Consider the following 21116-nt stretch of genomic DNA (forward strand, 5'->3'; position numbering starts at 1 on the left):
ACTCTCATCCCTCACTTACACAGCAGTGCAGGGCAGCAGAGAGGAGTCATCTTGCATTAGGTCTTAGCCTATTACCTGATCCAACACATCACCCAAATCCTTCCGGAAGAGAGGTAGACAATGAATTTCATAATCAGGTCATCCAAAATCATCCAGCTGATACAGGGTAGAACCAGAGGGCTGGAGAGATGGCTCCGCGGTTAAGAGCACATGAGCTATTAGTGATGAAGATAATGATTCATGACTGCCAGGGCAGCCCTCTACATGAGAAAGGGAGATGACAAAGATCTAGTATGGTATTTTAGAAAGAAAATCAAAGAAATTGAGGATTTGGGGGAGGGTTGTTTTGTGTGCTAACACATTTGGGGCCACTTAGGGAAACAACTTTATTTGTTCTTTATTCAACATCAGGTAACCATTTCATGATTTCTTTTCTCACTTTCAGGACATGTCTTCAAAAGAATCAGCAGAAGACTTTAAATAAATAACTCTTCACTCCGTATTTAACTGTTCAAAATTAATAAAGAGAGCTTTATGTTGAAACATTTCTTCTTGATGTCTTCCCATCAATGATGCTGGTTTTAAGCGTGTGTGTGTGTGTGTGTGTGTGTGTGTGTGTGTGTGTGTGTGTAGGTTCCCTAGAGGTCAGATGTTAGCAGATCCCCTGACTGGAATTTCAGACAGCTGTGAGCTGCCCAATCTGGGTGCTCAGGGTTCAGACTCTGGTACTCTGGAAAAGCAGCAGCGTCTGTAACCACTGAACCATCTATCAAGCTTATGAGAAGGCTTAGTGGTGGATGCCAGATAAAAGAGAAGTGAATCAGATGGGAGTTCCCTCCATGTTACAGGCAGAGCAGAAATCAGAAAAGGGAAGGAGTTGTCTGAATGCTAATTTGTTCCAGGAAGCGAGGGGCTTATAAGGGTTGATTTGAATTGCATCTCTCTGAAAGTCTCCCCTGAAGTCCTGACTCCTCACTCACACCCCACTAACTTAGAAACAAGATTACTACAGATACAAATGCCTAAAATGAGGTCACAATGAAGTGGGGTGCTGTTGGATAGTGCTCTTGTACACTGTAAAGATTTGTCACTCACATTGGTTACTAAGACACTGAATGGCCAGTAGCCATGAAGGAAGAGTAGGCAGGGTGATCAGACTAGGAGAATTCTGGTAAGAGGAAAGGCAGAGACACAGTCACAAGCAAGATGCAGAGGAAGCAAAATGAGAATGCCACACTGAGAAAAATTACCAAGCCACATGCCTAAACATAGATAAGAATTATGGGTTAAATTGTAAGAGCTAGTTACAATAAGCCTGAACAACGGGTCAAAGAGTTTATAATTAATATAAACCTCTACATGTTTACTTGAGACTGAACAGCTGCTGGATCAGGTGGGACAGAAACTTCTGTGTACAGTGGAGAGGGTGTGCCTTAAGCGAGATAATAAAAACTCAGAGACAAAAATTGGGGTTCATCCTGAAGACCAGAAAAGCAAAGCAGTCAGCCACTGACTCTTACCTTGACCTCAGTCTGAAATGATGTTTCTGCCTCTAGGAATCTCAGAATGAGACTGAACCTGAGAGCTGTTTCCTCCCATTTTATAATTCTCTCTATGGCTGAGATTAAAGGCATGCACCACTGTGATTAAAGGTGTGTGTTCCCACTGCCTGGTCTGTAAGGCTGTTTTACTCTCTGATCTTCAGGCAAGTTTTATTTATTAAAATAAAAATGAAATGCCACTACAGGTGTCTTAATTCAGAATGACTGTTGTCATTCTCTAATGGGGAAATTTGGAAACAGAGACATACCCAGCTAGTATGCAAGTGATGACTGAAGTCACCCAACTCAGTTGCTGGAGGCCAGGAGAGCAACCTGGAACAGGTACCTCCCTCAGAGGGCCCTGGGCCCTGCTCACACTGCATTGCATGCTTCTAGCCTCCAGAACTGTGGGTGCATTGAGGTCTATTGCTTAAGGATGTAGTGTGGAACAATGGCAGCTACAACAAACGAACCCAGCTCTCAGACACCATAGCTGCCAAAATGTGCCATTTCTGCCTGCACAGTGTCTTTCAGTACTGAAAGTGGAGCGGGCCCAGAGTAATGCGATAAAGGACTGCCCTCTTCACATTAGAAGAGACAATGTCACTGGTGCCTTGCATTATTTCACACACACTGTGTAGCACATGTTTGCCCCAACTCTCAACAAAATTTCATCCTTCATGGAGTGGTCTTCTCCCCACCCCCAGTATTCGATTCTCCTTTCACAGTGCAAAAACAACCACAGACATGTCAAAATGGATGACTGAGTTTTAAGAAAGTTTATTTATGGACACTGAAATTTGAATTTATGTATTTCACATGCCATAACATATTGTTTATTTTGATATTTCCTTTTAAAACAGAGGCTCAACTACATAACCAAGACTAACCCTGAACTTCTTGTTGATGTGGGATTCTCCTCTGTATGCTGTGATTACCATTGGTTAATAAAGGAACTGCTTTGGGCCTATTGCAGAGCTATAGGGGAACAGAGCTAGGCAGGGAAAACTTAATTGAATGCTGGGAAAAAGAGGAAAAAGAAGGGAAGAGTCAGAGAGAAGCCATGTAGCCCTGCTGGAGCCAGGCAGAACTTAAGCAGGTAAGCCACAGTCACGTAGCAATACACAGATTAATAGAAATGGGTTAAATTAATATGTAAGAGTCAGTCAATAAGTTAGAGCTAATGAGTCAAGTAGCGATTTAATTAATACAGTTTCTGTGGTGTTGTTTCAGTTCTGGGTGACTGGGATGAACAAACAGCCTCCTTCAACATCTTGTCTGTCTGATACTACACTCTGAGTCTGCTGAACATTACACAGGTTCTACTACTGCAGAAACAAGGGGCAAGGTGATTCAGACCTTACAAGGGCAGTCTCAGCTTTGGCAGCCTCTCCACGTTTATTTAGTTTGTGCTAACCATTCTAATCAGTACGCTCAGCGTCTGCTTCCCCCGACAGTTTTACACACCCCTTCCTCCCTGTTTGATAGCTGCAAGTATCCTCTCCATCTGCCTCCGTAAGTATCCTCTCCATCTGCCTCCGTAAGTATCCTCTCCATCTGCCTCCGTAAGTATCCTCTCCATCTGCCTCCGTACGTATCCTCTCCATCTGCCTCCATTTGACCTGCACCAGTCCTTGGAGATGATTTCTCTCCTGCCTTAGAAATGGGTTTCTTCTTGGGTTTACTCTCATTCCTGGAGCTGGAATGGAGTTTTGGGGGACAGAGAGATCCATTATTTGTGGGTCTTCAGAAGACAGGTAGAAATAGTGTCTGTATTTTTGTAAGAACTTGAAGCTTACAGAAAATAAAGATAGTATACCAGTCACAAATTCCAGACTACTGAAGAGCTAAATAACAAAATAAGAAATATTAGAAATAGATCTGACGTCCAGGCATGATCCTGTCTGCTTTCAGAGGCTCAGTTCAAGGTCATCCTCAGCTACACAGGAAGTTAAAGGCTAGCCTAAGTTACACGAGACCCTGTCACAAAAGAAAACAATGAAACGAAGAAAGAAAAAAAAAATAGACGGATCTCTGTGAGTTCGAGACCAGCCTGGTCTACAGAGCTAGTTCCAGGACAGGCTCCAAAGCCACAGAGAAACCCTGTCTCGAAAAACCAAAAGAAAAAAAAAGAAATATGTAAAATAGTTAATCATTTCAAATATAGAAAACTTTTTATATAAAACACAAAGATCATAAGAACACATTTAGTGGATTGGACTTTGTAAAAATTTTAAATTTGTAGATGAAAAAAGAAAGTAAATATAATTTCCGCACAAAAGAACACTGCAGGAGAACCAATATGGCTTGTGTAATGAAAGCTACAAGAATATAAAACTCACCCAATATCAATAATGAAAAAAAAAATCCAAGTCGGAGCTGGAGAGATGGCTCAGAGGTTAAGATGGCTGTTCATCCAGAGGTTGTGAATTCAATTCCCAGCAACCGCAAGGTGGCTCACAACCATCTGTAATGAGATCAGGTGCCCTCTTCTGGCCTGCAGGCAGAACACTGTAAATCTATTTAAGCTAAAAAAAAAAAAAAAAAATCCAACTCATTGAAAAGATAGATCAAGAACCTAAACAAACAACTCACAATATGTGCATATTTTCACTGAAAGCTTAAGGAGAAGAAGTGTTCAAATACAAAGGAGCTCACCAGAGTAACAGTGACTATGCCCAAGGCTGTAAAGATGTGACAAAAGGCTCCAGCTTTGGTGGTGGACGTACATAAACTAGTGAAGTCCACGAAGGACACCACTAGACAACATCCCTTAACATGTGTGAAGTCCCTAGCACCTAGCAACACCACTGGGTATCTCCTGAAGGAGCACTATTTATGTGTACAGAAAGCTTAAAGGGTGTGGCCAGCATAGCCTGGGCATGGTACCTCTGTAATGCCAGCTCTTGGCAGGCAGAGGCAGGAGGATGGCCTACCCTGTCTTAATAAGCAAACAGGGCTTGGCGATGCAGCTCAGAGGCAGTATCTCTGGTTAGCGGACTCTAGGGTTGGGTGTATCCAGGTTCCCGGTCCTCTCATCCACCTAGTTAAAGTAAGTCTCACAGACTTTATTCAGAGCTAAGGGATAATATAGGCTATAGAGAGGTACATCATCAAGATTAATTGTGGTCCACGTGAGTATTCGAGGGTCCCAGGCTACAGCCTATCTCACTGTACTGGGTTTAAAAGATGGAGGATTGGCTACTAAGGGCCATAGTTTGAGTCCTTCTCTATTTTGATTGATAGATTAAGTCATACATTCCTTTTTTTAATGCCCGTGACCCTTCCCACAATGTATTTAATTTTTCTCATATATATGACCAATTATATATACATAAGTACAAGATAGTTATCACAGAATTTCCCCCAAAATTCAATTTGCCTTTCTGTGCCTATACCTGAAACCAGTTCAGGCTGGGTCCACCCTTTCACCATTCCTATGAAGATATACTGAGAATGTACTTGAATAAAAGATATCTAAATTTAACCCTTAGGATTAGAGAAATTTACATTATTGTTAATGTGAGGTATAGTCTGATGCAGATGTCCTGAGGGAGTCCTGAGGTTGTGAGGTACATTTTTCATGGGGCACAAAAGTAAAGGAAGTAGGCTTCCATGGGCATCCTTCCAAAAACAGGGTTTGTGCATACCCCCAGCTATGTGGAGTCCTGGTTGCTAGGTTACTCCCTGTGCTTGTCAGCCTCAGGAGAGAACTTGCCTGACATGCACAGAGAAAGAAAATAATAACATAAAAGTGGAGACATATTTTTTCAGTTAAAAGAGGAAGAACCAGGCGATGATGGAATATGCTTTTAATCCCAGGACTTGGGAGGCAGAGGCAGGCAGAACTCTGTGAGTTCAAGAGCAGCCTTGTCTGCAAAGTGAGTTTCAGGACAGCTAGGGCTGCACAGAGAAACCTGTAAACAGAGACTATGAATTAGTTTCCCTACCGCCCAGACCCAAATAATCATACAGAATCTATATTAATTACAACACTGTTTGTCCAATGGCTCAAGCATATTCCTAGCTAGCTCTTATATCTTAAATTAACCCATTTCTCTTAATCTATGTATCACCACACAAAGTTGAGGCCTACCGGTAAGGTTCCAGCATCTTTCTCCTTTGGCAGCTACATGGTGTCTCCCTGACTCTGCTTTCTTTCTCCCCCACATTCAGTTTTATTTTCCCTGCCTAGCTCTGTTCTACCCTTCCATAGGCCAAAGCAGCTTGTGTGTTCATGTATGTGAGTATGGGCACATGAACACACACTTATACATACGCAACAATAATTTTGACTTGGGAGGCAGAGGCAAGTGGATCTTTGTCAGTTTGAAGATAGCCTGGTCTACATCTAGAGTGCTAAGCTAGTTAGAGATACATAGAGAGACCCTGTCTCCTAATCGTCTTCATTGTTTTAAAGATTGGATAAGCTATAGTGCAGACATACTCTTTGAAATAGCAGTCTATAGATTAATGAGGTAAAACTAAATGTACTGGCATGGAAATGTTTCTAAGATAATATACATTATTGGAAAAGCAAGTGTCAAAACTACATACATCTATGCACACACAAGTGTATATTTTCTGGGTTTTGTGTCCTATTGCTGTGATTAAACACCCAACAGTGGCCAGGACTGACCAGCTCAGCTACTATCTAGGCCCACAACCGGGCCTTGGAGTGGCCGACTCTAGCATCTACCCCATCCAGTGTGGGAATCCACAGAAGTGGTCAGTTCCACCTTGACCAAAGGTCGGAGTATTCAAGCCTATTCCTGCTCCTTCAAGGATATGACAGGGGGTTTGACCCAGGGAATAGCTGCCCACAGGATACTTGGTCTAAGGTGTGGTTGTTGCCTAAATAACAGAATACTTAACTGGGGATATAGCTGCTTGATGCTTCAGGTATTGAAGCATGTAATCGCTCTGTTTGTCCTTTGTATCATGTTAAAGCAGTCTTTTGTCCCCCTCCCCCCCACCCGCCTCCTTTTGGATTGAGGTATATAAGCATATGGTGAATAAACACTGTCGAATTCAGGATTCACTGGATTGCCCTCCCCTTTCTATTCTGCATCTCTGTTCTTTTCTTTTTGTATCTCTGTTCCTCCTGCCTATTATTACTAATCCTCACACTCCTACCCTGAAACGTGCAAAGCCCATTGAGGCTGGATCCCAACAGATGTCACCCCAACGTGGGACCCTAACAATCTAGGACCTGCAAGAGCTCCTTAAGGGACTTGTCTTGCGGAAAGATACCTGGACGATCTCCATGACTCAGGCAGCCTCAGGATATCCCAGAGGAGTTTCGGTGAGGATCCAGTGAGGATGGTGGACCAGAAACCAGAGGCCTTGAACCAGACCAGTGACTCATTGCAACGAACATTTGCTAGAAACGACGATTGGACCAAAGGGTGTACTATGTGACACACTGCTCCCAATGCCACTAGGACAAATGAAGGGGTGCTGGAGACGCAGGAAAGATGGAGGAACAAAGAGGTTTTTGTTTTGCTTTGTTTTTGTTTGTTTGCTTGTTTTGCTTTTTAAAATTTTTTACTTTGGAGAAGGTGCTGCGGGGCTGAGGAGAAGATATGCGGGGACCGGTAAGTGAGCAGAATTAGGATGCATGATGTCAAATTTCCAAAGAACCAATCAAGAAATCATGTCAAATTAAAAGTGAATAAAAGAAGAATTGGCAAAGATGGAGTTCTCTGCACTGTGTCCTCCGATCCCTCTTAACCTGATTCCAAGTGCACAGTCATCAAGCTGTACTTAAAATTTTCTTAATTTTTAAAATCATTTTTTGCCCGTTCTCCTGGTTTGCATTGTTAAATAGACTTTAAGCAGTGACTGCCCAAAGTGTTTATAAAATGTTGGAATATGTTAGAATCACTTGATAGGTTGGACTCTCCCCAACACACACAATCTACTGATATAAAAATATAATTGGGGTCTCATTTCCAAGTGTGCTCAGCTCCTTTCCGTCCTTCTTGAGGGAGTAATGTGCTCATTTTTGATTATCAGGCCATTTCTTCATTCCTTCCCCAGGGAAACCTACAGCAAGGTACCAGTGTGACCGTCTGGAATGGCCCTCATGGCTATGGCTGGGAGATGCCTTGGTAGAGGTTAGCAAAGAAACCAAAAGAGATGGACAAGCAAGGACTTCAGGTGAAAACAACAGATGAGATGTGGAAGGCAGACTGCAGGCTGGTGTCTTGCCGACCAGTTACAGCCAAGGCAGGCTTGGGAGGTGAGGAAGACTGTGGCTTAGGAAGTCTCAATTCTGAATGTGGCTAACCCAAAGCAAGGTGTTAATCTTGCTCTGGTTCTGGATACAGCATTGGGGAAGATAAAAGAAAAAGTGGAGTCGTTTGCCAGAGCCGTTAGTGCGCCCCTTGCTTCAGAAATCAGTAAAGTTGCTGGACTGACAGTGCATCAGAGACTAAAACAGCAGAAGAGTTGTCGCTCAGAAGGTAGAGTTCTTGTCTAGCAAACACAAATGGTGTGCACTGGGGCACACCTATGATGCACACCCTAGGGAGTCAGAAGTTCAAGATCACCCTTGGCTACACAGAAGAGTTCGAAGCAGCTTGGGACACACGAAACCCTGACTTAGCTCCTAGTATAAACATAAAAAAATATGATGTCGCATATGCTCTTTTCTATAGCTTGGTACAGGAGAATTTACCTTCTTGTTCTGTATTCTGAAATAAATAAATAAAGGTGGTTATATGTCATACCACTAGATGGCAGCACTTGGCCAGCAATGCTTTGCAACAGGTGTTTTACAGACAGCCTGGGAATTGCTTTTGATAATTTGGACTGGAGAAGATAGAATTCATATAGAATTGTGTAGCTGTTCCAAAAATAGTTCCTGAGATGAAACAAAAAGTATTTCAAAGCCTACTAGAAATTTTGTTAGTTGTGATATCCCCAAACACCTGCAGACCTGAGTTTAGATCCCCAGCATCCCATAAAAGCTGAACATAGCAGCCTATTCCTGTAACCTTAGTGATGGAGGGGCAGACTGAGGATGGTCCCGGGAGCTCACAGCCAGACCGTCTATCCAAAACTGGGAGTTTCAGATTCAATGAGAGAGACGCTGTCTCAAAAGAAGTAAGGTGGAGAGCAATGGAGGAAGACACTTGTCTCCAGCCTCTGGCCTACACACATACACACACACACGCACGCACACACACACTTACTCACACACACGTACACACACATGCACACAACACAGACCCACACACACACATATGCGCACGCACACACACACATAGACACACACACAGACACATACGTGCACACACACACAGACATAGGCATGCACATATCTGTGCACAGACATGCATAAACACAAATTAAAGATAAATAAATATTGAACTGTAAAAGTATTTTCAGTGGAATGGGAAGCACTAGAGAAATCATGAAAGTGCATGATTCTGAGGAGGGAAGCCCCGCCAGTGGTTGTTTTGTAAAGCGAGTCTCTCAGCAGCAGCACAAGAAGTATTTGCTGCATGCCGCACAGAAGGGCAAGGAGGAGACGCTAAATATGGCAGTCTCTACCTGCAGATGCTTGCATGCAAGGAAGCAGAGGAGAAAACAGAGCTGAGTCTCTGGATCTCTCTCTCTCTCTCTCTCTCTCTCTCTCTCTTCTAAGCTGGAAAGATGATACAGGATGAAGAAAGGATGCACAGGGGATGGAAGCAAATGCCTGGGCAAAGGAGAATGGCACAGAGACATGCCCGGCTGACCTCACGGCGGAGAGAATGTACAGAGCCTTCCCCCATTCTCAGCATCCTATAGCAATGTTTCTAGTTTCCTAGGTTCATGTGTGTAGTAATGAGCTTCGGGCAGGCCTGCTTTTCATACCGCCTGGCTCCCTGCACAGCTAGCTTTACACCCGAAATAAGAACACACAAATTTTATTCATTTAAACACTGCCTGGCCCATTAGTTTCAGCCTCTTATTGGCTAATTCTCACATCTTGCTTTAACCCATATTTAGTAATCTGTGTAGCACCATGAGGTGGTGGCTTACCAGGAAAGATTCAGCATGTCTGACCTGGCAGCTGGTTTCATTGGGTCTGATTCACTTCCCTTCTTCCCAGCATTCTGTTCTGTTTACTCCACCCACCTATGTTCTGACCTATCAGGCCAAGCAGTTTCTTTATTAACCAATGAAATCAACACAAAACAGAAGACCCTCCCACATCACATGTGCACTTAGAGGAGCCCTGGAAGGGACAGGACCAGAGACCATGAGCCATCTCTAATGCCAGCCCTTCCAGCCCCCAATCCTGTGATCAGAGGCTTCTACACGTGGCAGGTGAGGTGAGACACATCAGGTCCACCTCTGGAGCACCGCTGGCAAATATGCCAGGTGTGCCTAGGCCAGATATGTCTTGGGATCCTAATTTCCATGCTAATAAATTAGCTGATGATAGCAACTAGACAGACATTATGGTTCATTAGGGAGGCTGAGGCAGGAGGACCACCCGTTTGAGGATACTCAAGGCTTATTGGATTCAGGTGGAAGAAAAGGTTGAGAACGTGATGGAAGACTTAGAGAAGTCCAGTCTGAAAGTTTTCGTACAATTCAGTTGTTCCTGGAACCTTCAGAGTCTTGCGGACTCAGTGATGGTCTCTTACAGAAAGTACTTTCAAGGGATGTGTCCTTACCAGAACATGTCCTGAATCTAGGCAGCAGTTTTAGGATCCCAAGTGGGGTGCTAGGTTCTGGGAAGGTGGTAGAGGTTTTGAAGGAGCTCTGAGTTTAATTGGGAAGGCAGGAAACAGAGAGAACTCATCCAAGTGAAATTCCAGTCCCACTGAGCAGGAGACGACCTGGGGTGATGTGGGCACAGAGAGGAGGGGGCCAAGGGGGACATTCACATGGGAGTAAAGAGTCTATTAGAAAAATGACCACTGCCACGGACAGACAGAGAGAGGCAGCAGCATGACAGAGGTGTTCAGGCCCCAGCCCCAGGGCAGACACAGGGCAGAAGTGGGGTTTCTTTGTACACCTTCCTGGGGATGGGGTGGTTTCACAGGGTAAGGGAAAGGAACGAGGAATGGGATGTATGGCCACCAATGCCCCCTTGGATAGAACTCACTTTTCAGAGGAGATTTCCTGGCACCAGGAAGTCTGTTTGCTAGGGACTCACGGTGACCCAGAAGGTGCCTGTGGTTGGAAAAGTATCAGGGCTGAGCAGCAGCTGGATGGTGACACTGTTGTCTTCAACATGTGACCTGTTCAATGTAAAGGCAGGCGAGACATCATGAAGGCCTGCAGAGGCAGTGGTCCCCAGGCCTAATCTGGAAGGATAAATTAGGGTTCACCATGTGGCCAAAGGGAAATTCAGTAGGGTTTGCAAAAGGAATGCAAAACAGAGAGATATGGAGGCCACGGAGATGTGATGTGGAGGTTCAGGGCATGGTGGAGGGAGGCTGGAAAAGCAAACGTGGGTGAGGATGTGGCAGAGCTGAGGACCACTCTGTTTCGTGCAGAAGGCCTCCTGCTCTGAGTCAAGTGGAGCAGATCCGCAGGTACCGCCATCCTGGCCTCCGCCTGTTGCCTATGCCCTTAGCTTACTGGTCTCTGTGGTCTCCAGGGAAGTGATGGCAAAGATCTAGAGGAATAAGGAGAGCTGGGCAGGCTGGGGAGAGGACCACTTTAGCAGCCTGATGTACCCTCCCTTGCAGGTTTTCAATTTCATGAATCATTATCTTCCAAAGGATTCAAGTAGTAAAATAAACATAACAGCCAGGAGTGTAGATGATCATGGTACCCTATAAACAGCACCAGAACAGACAGAGCCTCAGAGCAGGAGGGAAGCCAGTTATGATGTGCTGTGTAGCCCAGCTCCTGGGTAAGGTTTTTTTCAGCCTGGGAACCACACACACACACAGCCGTTTCCTCCACGCTGGAGCAGTGATGAACTGTGGCCAGGAGCTCTGGGCTGGGTTGTGTGTCTGCCCTGTGTCTGCCCAGTGGCTCTGTGACCATTGGCCATCTGGCTAGGAGCCTCAGATCATTAATTAATCTCCCCGCGATTAGAGGAGCAGAGGAGCAATGATTAGGTCTGGACTAGCCTGAAATCAGCACTTAACCAGAAGCCTCTAGTGACCCTAGGGCCGAGCCGCCACTTCCGTCGGTCCGCTCAGGTTTGACAAAGACCTTCAGACCTGCAGGCTGTCCTGCCCCTTCCCAGAAAACCTGTGCCCTCCCATAAGACTTAGGTTATCTTGGAGAAGGCCATGGATATTTACAGCACAGATGTACATGGCGTGCAAACAGATCTCTACAAAGGTGAGGAAAGTTGAAATTAAGAATAAAACAAAGGACCGCATCGCTAACTGTTGCTTCTCCTGTGGCTCTGCGGATTATAATGCAAGAAAGAAAATGACAGCTAGGAAGACAGGGAAGGAAGTGATAAAACTGTCAGAGATGATTTAAAGATAATATGAAGAGGGGCAAAAGGATAGGAAACACTGTCGCTACCATACCAAAGTCACTGCCGCCACCATCACCACTGTGCCTTGACCACCATCACCACTGTGCCTTGACCACCATCACCACTGTGCCTTGACCACCACCACCATCACCACTGTGCCTTGACCACCATCACCACTGTGCCTTGACCACCACCACCATCACCACTGTGCCTTGACCACCACCACCATCACCACTGTGCCGTGACCACCGCCATCACCACTGTGCCTTGACCACCACCACCATCACCACTGTGCCGTGACCACTGCCATCACCACTGTGCCTTGACCACCACCACCATCACCACTGTGCCTTGACCACCATCACCACTGTGCCTTGACCACCACCACCACTGTGCCTTGACCACCACCACCATCACCACTGTGTCGTCACCGCCACCACCATCACCACTGTGCCGTGACCACCACCATCACCACTGTGCCGTGACCACCGCCATCACCACTGTGCCGTGACCACCACCGCCATCACCACTGTGCCGTGACCACCGCCATCACCACTGTGCCGTGACCACCGCCATCACCACTGTGCCGTGACCACCACCACCATCACCACTGTGTCGTCACCGCCACCACCATCACCACTGTGCCATGACCGCCACCATCACCACTGTGTTATTGCTGTTATCCATTATTGCAACCACTGCTACTATTACTACTGTTCTAGACAAGATAGCCTCCTGCCCCCCGAATAAGACCAAAGAGCTAACAAAATATTTGAGTCAGCAATTTCCAAGCCACTAGACATCATATCACACAGGACACTGGCCTCTGAGAGCTTCAGAACGAGTGATGTGAGCTTTAGACTTAGCTCAGCTCGTTGTCTCAAGGGAGCTCCTAGGCCATGGCACAGCTGAAGGAGTCGTGTCCAGACTATGATGAATTCAAAGTTGAAACAAAATGAAGAGTCCAGGAAGACTTGAGTCAGAGTGTGTGGGCATGTCCTGGGAAACTGAATGGTAGAAGCCTCCAGAAGGTGCCCTTCGAATACTCAGAAGACCAGCCAAAGAAACCAGAGAGTAATAGTTCATGGTGAGCACACAAGATCAGGGACAGTGTCTCTCTAACAGGACGGAGCACAGCATGGGTGGGAAGAGCAGTAGCCATGGCCAGTACCCTGAGAAGTGCTGTCTCCGGTACACTGTCATCACTGGTGAGTAGTTAGTACCCATGGCCAGTACCCTGAGAAGTGCTGTCTCGGGTACACTGTCATCACTGGTGAGTAGTTAGTACCCATGGCTAGTACCCTGAGAAGTGCTGTCTGCAGTACACTGTCATCACTGGTGAATAGTTAGCCCTAGTCAAACCACTTCCCCAGTCTGCCTGTCAAGTTAAAAGCAAGATACAAAGAAGTCCGAGTGTTTCATAGTAACTGCACTGTATCCACAATAAAAGCCAAGAATATTTATGGGAATAAAAAATACACCCACTGCTCAATATTGCTACTTATATGCATCCAGTCAGAGATTACCAGAAAAATGCACATAATAAGGATAATAATAAGGAAATGCAACTGATTCTACCTTCCCACAACTGCCATAGAAAAGACAAAGATATTGACACATTGCTCATATCCCGTGCCCACCATGTTACACAGAGGTAACAAAATTCTGAGAGACAAGTGAAATTGTATTGAACTTCCAGAGATGAAAACTACAATACCTCGATGCCTGAGCCCAACCCCGCCCCCCCCCCAAAAAAAAAATGGAAGGGAGCTGCAGAGATGCCTTGGGAGTTAAGAGCACACATGGCTCTTCCAGAGGGCCCAACTTCAGCTCCTAGAACCCACATGGGGTGTTTCACGACTGCCTGTGACTCCAGTTTCACAGCCACTGACGCCCCCACTTGGCCTCTGTGGGCACACGTACACATATGCATACACACAAAAATATTTTATTGATCTGTATGGGACTAAAAGACTGGATATTGCAAAAACAAAAACAAGCAACCAAAGGAAAAACAGTGAACCCAAAGAGGCAAATAAATACAAACCCAGACACAGAGAAGATTCTAATTAGAAAATACAGCATGGGGGAGCTGAACTTTGAGCTGGGCAAGGCAGGAGTAGAACAGTTTGGAAAACAATAGGCTAGCGATTTTGCATGTACTTATTTATGTCTCGCTTATTTGTGTACTTACATATTCATGCATGCGCACATGAATGGCAGTTAAAGGAGAACCGCAGGAGTCACCTTTCCCCTTCTGTTATGTGGGTTCCAGGTATTGAACTCAGGGCATCAGGCTCGGCAGCAAGCACTTTCACTCAATGAGCCATCTCAACAGGCTCTCCAAATTTTGTTAAAACTGTTGACAGGCAGAGGCTCAACCAATCCCAAACACAAGTAAGAGGAAGAAAATTGTACCACAGTCCACCATCAACCAAATGGTCCAAAGCGAATGATAAAGAGAAAAAGATGTAAAGATGTTGAAGCCCGTGTGGGTCCAACACAGGTTCCCTAACTAATCAGACGCAGCTTACATGGTCAACGTGGAAGGGCAAGATCCCTCGCTTATTTTTTAAGTAGTTTATATATCCTCACATAAATTGAGCGGGAAAACACATTAGGCTGTCTCCTAGGCAACCAGGTGAGTGGGCTCTAGTCATGTCCACATCTACCTGTATGCTAGCAGTCATGTAGGCCATGGATTAGCATCTCTATAAGACATCCTCCAAATTACAAAGGAAGGAAGCACCAAACCTCCTAACTCTTAAGTCATCAGCTTTAGCCAACATCTCTTTTTAGATGATCTACATTTATAACAAAAAAATTAAAAACAGCACATCCTGGCTATTGTTAAACAGAGACAGCTTGTCTACAGAGTTTGTGACACCTCAGACCAGGCTTATGGCTCTTGTGCCCTACAAAAATATGGGCCTACATAAAGAAACCAGGAAAATTCCCGTTGCATGGAAAGAACAGCAGTAGAGACACCATCAGACTTCCCGTGGGAAACAGCACAAGCGTAAGGAGCGTTGTGCTTTAAAGAGATGAGAGATAAACAGACCTGACAACCTAGAATTCGACAGTCGCAAAAAGATCTCCCAAGAATGAAGGGAAAGACAAATTGTATCAGGCAAACAAAAGATGAATAAACTCATATATTGCAGTTCCAAGCTACAAGAAGTAAAAAGTTTGTTAGTGTATTTTTATCCTGAGTATGTTCCTTTAACAAAAAAAGGGTGTGTATTTGTGTGCCTGCTATCCCTATGTGTATCATGTGCCTGCAGCTACTCTGAGAGGCCAGAAGAGGGCGTTGAATGCCTTCCAACAACAGTTACAGGTTGTGAGCTGCCGGACATGGGTGCTGGGAACTGAACTAAGTCCTCTGCAAGAGCTACGCTTGCTCTTAACTATTGAGCCACCTTTCCAGCTCCATATATATTTAAACATACATGAAAGAGAGAGAGCGTGAAAGAGAGAGAGAGAGCGTGCTTTGCTCATGTTCATCTCCCAGCCCCTCTCTTGGGTTCCCATCTTGCCTCTTTCTTTTTCTCAAAAAGCTCTCTTTGTACTCTCCCTTAAAAATATCTGTGTTCCGTCTATGAGAGAAGACAGGGGCCTTGGTCTTCTTCAGTCTAGCTTACTTTACTTAACGTGATGATCTTCGTCCATCTACTTTTCTGCAGATTCCAGTCCCATTGTTTTTTACAGCTAGCACAGCTCCACTGTGTATATGTATCTTCTTTACTTTCCTTTTTAAGGGGGCCAGGAAGCTGAATTCACTATGTAGCCCTGCATGGTACTGAACTTTCGATCCTCCTGCCTCCACCTCCCAGGTTCCTGCCTATTTTCTTTATCCATTCATCTGTTGCTGGACATTTAGGTTCAGTTCATATCTTTTGAAACAATACTTTGTTTATTTATTTATTTATTGTGTGTGTGTGTGTGTTTGTGTGTGTGTGTGTGTGCATATGAGAGCAGTGCTTGTAGAGGCCAGAAGAGGGTGTCACTGACGATTGTAAGCCACCACACATGGGTGCAGGGAACTAAATTCAGGTCCCCTGAAATACCAGGAAATGCTCTTAGTGGCTGAGCCATCTCCCCAGCACCAAGCATATACCCAGGAATAGATACCTGAGTGATAATGGTGGCTCTATTTTTCTGAGGAGTCTCCATACTAATTTCCATAGTGGCTGCAAAATTTCTATTCCCATTAGCAGCGCAGGTTCCTTTTCTCCTGACCCCGACTAGCATGTGCCTAGCTTTCTTTGCCCTGTTCTTACTAAGGTAAGATCTCAATAAAGTTTGAGTTTGCATTTTCCAGAGAGTGATCATTTTTCCATAAATTGTCACTATTGGTGTTTTGAAAAACTCCTTTATCAGTCATTTGTGTTTTTACTTTTTTAAAAAATAACCTTTAAGTAAGTTGCCCGCTTATTGACTGAGCTGTTTGTTCTTTGGGTTTTGTGTTGTCGTCGTTGTTGTTGTTGTTGTCATTGTCGTTGTTGTTGTGCTAGCTCTTTGTTTCAGCTAACAGCTCCTGTCAGTCTTCCCCGTTCTGGGGACTGTCTTCACTGGGCAGTGCTTTCTTTTGCTGTCTTGGAGCTTTTAGATTTTCTGTCGTCCCATTTGCCAATTCTCACTATTGCTGTCTGGGCCACTGAGTGTTAGGCTTGAAAAGTTCTTGAGTGTTTCCTCTCATTTTCCTGCAATTTCAATGTTTCGGGCCATACATTCAGATCTCTGACCCATTTTGAAAGGCGTGTTGAACAAGGAGAGAGGCTGGCTTCTTCTATGTGAGGATGTCTGGATTTCCCAACACCACTTGTTGACGAGGCCAATGTGTCCAGCTTTCACGTAGGCACTAGAGATTTACCTCAGGTCCTCAGGCTTGGGCGGCACAAGCTGTACCTTCCGAGCCAACGCTCCAGTTCCCTTGTTTCTTTCTCTAGACTTGCCGCTCTGGCTAAGAACCCCAGCACTGAATCGGATAGGAATGCAGACAGCGAACACCCTTGTCTCACTCTTTTTGTGTTTTGTAAAACATCAAATCTATATTCACACCCACATATAACATAACTTAAAGCTAAAATATGTCAGAAATAAGGCAGTCAACAATTAAAATAAATCAAACTAGAATGAAATAAACACATTAACAAAAATCCAACGATTTGTTATTCTGTCACATGTACTGTTGCCTCAAAGGGAAAGATACAGGAAGGCACTAGTGTTTGGTCAAGACATCACCTCAGCTCCCTAACACCCCTTTATACAAAAAAGTCGGGATTGTTTGCCTGAGGGCTTCATCCCAGCTCCTGGCATAAGCTTCCTCCCCTGGGAGTTGCCTCCACCTCCAAGCAAGCCCACCAGCCCCTCCCCAGGGAAGGTCAAGACCACTTCCACAGGCTACTTAAACTGCCCCCCAGAGAATGAACACGTGGTCTCTGGGTTTCAAGTGATCTTCCCCTCTCCATGATTTCCCAGGACCACCTGGGAGTAAGGCCATCTATTAAACATGGGCATTTTTAATTTGGTTTGATTTGATCTGATTGGGATTATTAGCACCGGCAGAGAGGCTCATCTAAGAGAAAATACCTAACAAGTAGTATCCAGAATTAATACCGCTGACAAAAACTCCCTGTGAAATACAAATACCGTTTAAACACAAACAAACAAAACCTGGCATTATCATGCATTTGGAAAATGTAGGTAGAGAAATCTGAACGCTCCCCAAATTTCAGTCTTACACATGTTAACTGGTTTTCTAATAGATTTGGTGATATTTTTCTTAAATGCAGGTTTAATTCTTTTGCCCCCTGTTATACCCCCCATACACACCTCAATATTTACATCATTGTCTCCTCAAGCTTCCTGTGCACTCCCTGGATTTAGGCCAAGATGGAGTTGGTCCTCTTGCAAATTTATCACTCTTCAAAATAGTCTATAAAAGTGCAGAATCTGAGGGGGGTGGTGGCGGCGCAGGCCTTTAATCCCAGCACTCAGGAGGCTGAGACAGGCAGATCTCTGAGTTCAAGGTCAGCCTGTTCTACAGAATGAGTCCCAAAACAGCCAAAGATACACAGAGAAACACTGTCTTGAAAAGAAACCAAAAAGAAAAAAAGTAGAGGATCTAATAAAACAGTCTGGATTACATACATATGGCTCAGTTGTGGGTGGGAACAGGGCCTAGTGTACATGCTCCTGATACAAAGCACTTCCTTCAAGAGCAGACACATCTCACTGTTCAGCCCAGGAGGTAAGACATCTCCCAAGGTCCTTGTCTCATTCTCAAGAGGACATTCTTTCAGTTTTCCCTTTACTCTGTTATGTTGATGATTCAGAGTTGGGGTCTATAGCCTTTGATATGCAGTCTTATATCCCTGTATCTTTCAGGGTGGGATCCTAGGGGCTGCTGTGCTTCATTGAAGACCTTTTAAGAATCTCTTGAGATTATCATGCAATCTTCTTCCCTGATTCTTACATACTACTTAAGAGGATGTAAGTAAGTCATGAAATTACATTGACTGAATTGCCTGTGTTTAAGCACCATGGTATTGCTGGGATGAAATTAATTTTATCAGTGTGTGTTAGCTTTTCAAAAAGTTGTTGAATCCAGTTTGCAAATATTTTACTAGGGACTTTTTCATCTATATCCATCAAAGAAGGTATCTATAGATTTCTGTTTTGCTATGTCCTTGAAAGTTTTCATATCAGGGTAATATCAGCTTTATGGGATGAGCTTAGAAGCAGTCCTTCCATTTCTAATGTGTGGAATGGTTTGAGGGGCAAAGGGTAGTCAGTCAGTCCTTTAATAAGAAAAATGACAGCAGGTGGAAGGCCAGGGAGGGCCAGCAGAGGAAATGGCTATTATGTGATAAGATTTTAATTATTATTTAAATCTCTTTAAAAGATAATTAGCCATTTAAACATTAATCACAGTGCAGCGTGTACCTAAGGGTAAAATGTGACCACCAGTCCATCAAGGTCTACACGTAGGAAATAGAAGTATACAGCTTCAAAGCTTTCCTGCTGCATCTCAGGTCCACTATGATTCAAAGGGAGTGTTGATAAGTTAAGGTATGTACTCTAAACTCAACGCAATCACAAGAACAATAAAGACTCATAATTGATACACAAGCAAAGCAGATAAAAAGGAAATAAAGTATATCATCAATCCAAGAGGAAAAGGGACACATGAGGGGAGAAAGGGGGGAAGGATGGAAAATAAAGGAGGAAATAACAAATAACTAGAAAGACAGAACATAGAAAAACAATGTGTCAATGAACCCTTTAAAATAAATGATCTAGAACTGGCAAAATGGCTCAGTGAGCAGAGCTGTTTGCCACCAACATTGATGGCCTGAGTTTGACCTCAGAGCCACATAGTGGAAGGAAAGAACCAGTTCCTACAAGTTGTCCTCTGACTTCCATGAATAAGCCATGGAATAATTTTACACACACACACTAAACATGCTATGGACTCTTGATGGTCCAGATTGAGCCAAGGAAGGGAGTGATGGAATCTGCTCTCCCTGAGGTCCCTTCCTTGGCTCAATCTGGACCATCAAGAGTTCAGAGACAATCAGGGAAGGGGTGCTTGTGCAGGACAGGGGTTTCCAAGGCAACACAGAAACGATCTCATGCACCCTTCCATTCATTCATCCATTCTTCAATAAAAACTTATGCCAATTGAAATAATAATCACAGAGAGGCTCTAAAAACCAATGAGACTTACTTGGGAACAGCGGAGTACCGCAATGGACCACTCTGTCGTAGTGAATGATGTGCATATGAGAGAGAGAGAGGCAAGGCAAGATTTTACTTTACATCTTAAGTCTGTTCTTACTATTAGTGTGTAGATGTGATGTGTGTGGGAGTGTGGGCACACATGTGCCACGCACCTGTGTGAAGGGCAGAAGACAATGTACAGAGGCTGGTTCTCCTTCACTGTGTTCTTGAGGTAGAGTCTCTCTTGTTCCTTCTCTCGTTACATTGCATACTCCGGGCTAGCTGGCCCAGAAGCTTCCAGACACTTTTTCTGTCCTGTTTCCCATCTCAGAACAGGAGTTCTGGGACTGCAGACATGCACCACTATGTGCAGCTTCACTTTACACACAAGTTCTAGGGATTGAACTCAGGTCTCTGGGCTTGCATAGTCAGTGCTTTTGCCTACCAGTCTGGAAAGGAGGAGTTTTAAGGGGGGAAAGGAGAGATTTGTGCAAGATATTTGGATATAGAGGCTTATGAAAGATGTTTAGATATAGGGTTTACTGTTCTTGAAGATCCAACAGAAAATGGTATCAGTTCATTTATGGGCAAGTGTTCTCACCAGAGAATATTATCTGAATTGTTGCAGTCTTAAAAAAAAAAAATCAGAAAGGGGTTGACCAGATGGCTCAGAAGGTAAAGGGCTTGTTGCACAAACCTCACAACCTGAGTTAAATTCCTAAAATCTGCATAAACGGGGAAGGAAGAACCAACTCTACAGAGTCATCCTCTGACCTTTACATACAGGCTGTGACACTTCTGCGCTCCCATGTCATACTGCAATAGTAAACATACTAAAAAAAAAGTAATGTCAAAAATGAACATTGTTAGAGCCAAGCAGTGGTGGTGCACGCCTTTAATCACAGCACTCAGGAGGCAGAGGCAGGTGGATCTCTGTGAGTTTGAGGACAACCTAGTCTAGAGAGAGTACCAGGACATACTCCAAAGCTACACAGAGAAATCCTGTTTCAATAAACCATAAATAAATAAATAAGCTTTGTTTCAAGCTTTGAGTGCAAACATGGAAGATGGTCACAGCCTTCAATGTGCAGAGTGCGAAGATTCTCTTCTGAACCTTTAGAAGTTTTGAGAGAAAGCTCTGTCTGAGAGAGTCAGACATGAGCCCTGCCCCCACATGACTTCATTGGGTTGAACAAGAAAGACCTCAAAGTCACCAGGCTTAATGTTTATAACTCAACAGTGTGCTAACTGAATTTACTTTTCCTTGGGAGATGGGAATAAATTTCTCTTTGCCCCAGATAGGGCAACAATAACAGACCAAAGTAAAAATCCTGGTGAAATCCAGCATGGTGAACCAGTGAGTTTATTGGGATCACTTACAGAGCATGGGTGATCCAAAC

This window comes from Microtus oregoni, unplaced genomic scaffold (genome assembly GCF_018167655.1).
Source record: "Microtus oregoni isolate MIOR12 unplaced genomic scaffold, Mior012 000002F_ref0000024, whole genome shotgun sequence".
Lineage (NCBI taxonomy): Eukaryota > Metazoa > Chordata > Mammalia > Rodentia > Cricetidae > Microtus > Microtus oregoni.